The 2,500-nt window shown below is 53.2% G+C and overlaps 1 pseudogene; it reads right to left on the minus strand.

The window, feature by feature from the left end:
* The window catches only part of LOC142791558 (large subunit ribosomal RNA), an 8,307-nt pseudogene that overhangs the window by 3,072 nt on the left and 2,735 nt on the right, over window positions 1–2,500 (minus strand).

The raw sequence follows: 2,500 nt of genomic DNA on the forward strand, positions 1-2,500 counted from the left end.
GAGATAAAGTCTTCAGAGATCCCTTTTCTGCGTAAGGCTCTCAAGATTGCCGGTAAAACAACCCTATCGAAAGCCTTCGCAATGTCAAGCGAGGCCAGAGACAAGGGTCGCAGTGACTTGCGCGCTTCATCAATGATTGTCGCAAGGAGAAGAATGTTTTCAGCACACCCATCCACTGGCAAAAATGCCCTCTGCTGCAGGTCCAAATCGAGGTCAGCAAGCAGCCTTCGGAAATATATCTTATGAAGCAGTCTAAGGAGCACATGAGATATTGAGATTGGGCGGTGTTGCGAGGCTGTTGAAGCACCAGGAACTTTGGGAATGAAGATCGTTCGTGCTTGGGTGAGAAAGAGTGGAAGTCGCTTCAGCAGCAGGAGCAAGTTAAGTAGAACCTGGAGTATTACTGGCGGAACCTTCCGCAGTTCCCTCGCCGCAAAGCCATCAGGTCCGGCTGCCGAGCTTGATGAGGGCATTGCCGCCTTAATGTCCATTTCTGTGATAAGGAACACAGGATCGATAACCTTGTGCGGGCGTTCGATAGCAGGAGACACTGATGAAGGCACCACTTTCTCCATGATCTCTCTCCATTCTTCTAGAAAAGCTTGGGGATCCTCCACCTTGGAGTCCGCCTCTCCATCCAGAATCTGTCTTGCACACTGTGTCCTGTTCCGTCTGAAGAGTTGTTGTGTCAAGGCGTATTCCCGCTTCTTTTTCTTCCTGCGACTTTCTTGAACAGGTGGAAGAGGTTGGCGACCATGCGGACGCAAGTCCGAAGCGAACACCTCCCTTAGGTAGGCATTAAGAGCTATCGTTATATCCTCCCTGTCGAGGAATCTCTTTGCAAGCTCCCATAGCTTGTATGCTTGGTACGCTCTTGGCGGAGGTTTTGTTGTTAGACCTCTTAGCTCAGCCTCAATCACCTCACGGTGATTTACCTCGGGGATGACCAGGGAGGCGTCCTCAACAGCTTGCTCCCCAATGTCGGCTAGCACCTCCTGAGTGCTTCTTGGGTAGAGTCTGTTCTGTAGGTCTTCCACCAGCCTCTTGTAACCTTCCTGCCTTCTGTGCGATTTAATGCTGTGCAGCGTGCGGTGCGGAAACGCTCTTAGTAGCTGTGCATTGATGTCCCGGACCTTCTGGGATCTTAATTCAACCTCCTTAGTTGCCATCAGGTACTCCTCCTCCTTTTTCCATCTGGGCTTGAGTCTGGCCAGATTCACATCTTCGTTGTATTCTTCAAAATGCCGATGCCGGCGATGCTGGCTCAGGCCAATCTTGCTACCAAAGGTTGCAGTACATTCTGGACATTGGAATGTCGTTGTCATGGTTGATATGTGGCCTGTCATATTCGCGTCAGCCGGGGCGGCATTTTCGGAACAGCCGGTAGCTGCTCCGTTCTCAGAACCTTCCTCTGTGGGCTTGTTGCCCGAACGCTTTGGCATGCTGCTCCTTTGAGTGATTTCTCCGGGGGGCGACCCGCAGAACACAGGTTCACCTCCCTCGTCCTCGTCATCGGACGAACGTAAGTCGGGTGGAAGTACGAACTTCCTCCTGACCCTAGGTCCTACCCCCGTAGACATCCAGACTGACCCCACATGGACACTGTCAGCAGAATCGCGCGCATTCGCCGCATCAGTGCCAAGGGGAGCTGGTTGACCGGAGGGGACCGCAGGGGTTGCACCAAGAACTGGCTCCCCTGAATCAGCGTATGAAGCCACGTTTGAACTTGGCTCCTCCGCAGCATCAACAGACGCTTGGTCAGGTAGGGAGTTAATAACCCGCCTGTCCTTAGGCCTTGCCCCTGTCATTACCCAGGCTGACACCCCATGGCTGTCGGCTGAAGCGCGCGCCTTCACCGACCTACCACCAAGGGGAGCTGGGGAAGCAGAGGGGGCCATATGAGCATAGCATAATGTGCCTTCAGTGCGTTCAACCCACGTACAAGCCGTGGCCGTTGGCTCAATAACCATTGGCAGTACTGTGGCATGAATACCGTCCTGGCCTTTAGGGTCATTACCCTCAGGGCTCTCGGGTTCCATCAATTCTGCAATAGTTTCAGCTCGTTCACATCCGTGAACATCAACATCGATGCCTTCAGATCCCTCTTTCTCCGCATTGTGTTCTCTCGCTCCTTCATTCCCTTCAAATTTGCCTTCTGGAGCTTGCGCCATTTGCACATCTTCATCCCTATGACGCATCCTTGCTTTATGAATTTTCAGACCCTTCTCTGTGCGAAACGCCTTGTCGCAGACCCAACACTGGAATGATTCCTGCCTGGGGGAACTCCCTCCAGCGGTCGCATTGGAGCGCGCGGCTCTCCTGGCCTCTCTCGGCCCCACGCTTGGTGCGCCTGTCACTCGGCAGGCGTTTTCATCAGGTTTTCTGTTCGCCATAAGCCAAGCGTTTGATAAGCAACCAAAGAACAGTCTTTGGCGCTCAAGGTTGCCAGTATCGTTGCACCGGTAAAGGTGGCAGGGGGAACCACGAGCAGGTGATACTT

This window comes from Rhipicephalus microplus, unplaced genomic scaffold, assembly GCF_043290135.1.
Source record: "Rhipicephalus microplus isolate Deutch F79 unplaced genomic scaffold, USDA_Rmic scaffold_175, whole genome shotgun sequence".
NCBI lineage: Eukaryota > Metazoa > Arthropoda > Arachnida > Ixodida > Ixodidae > Rhipicephalus > Rhipicephalus microplus.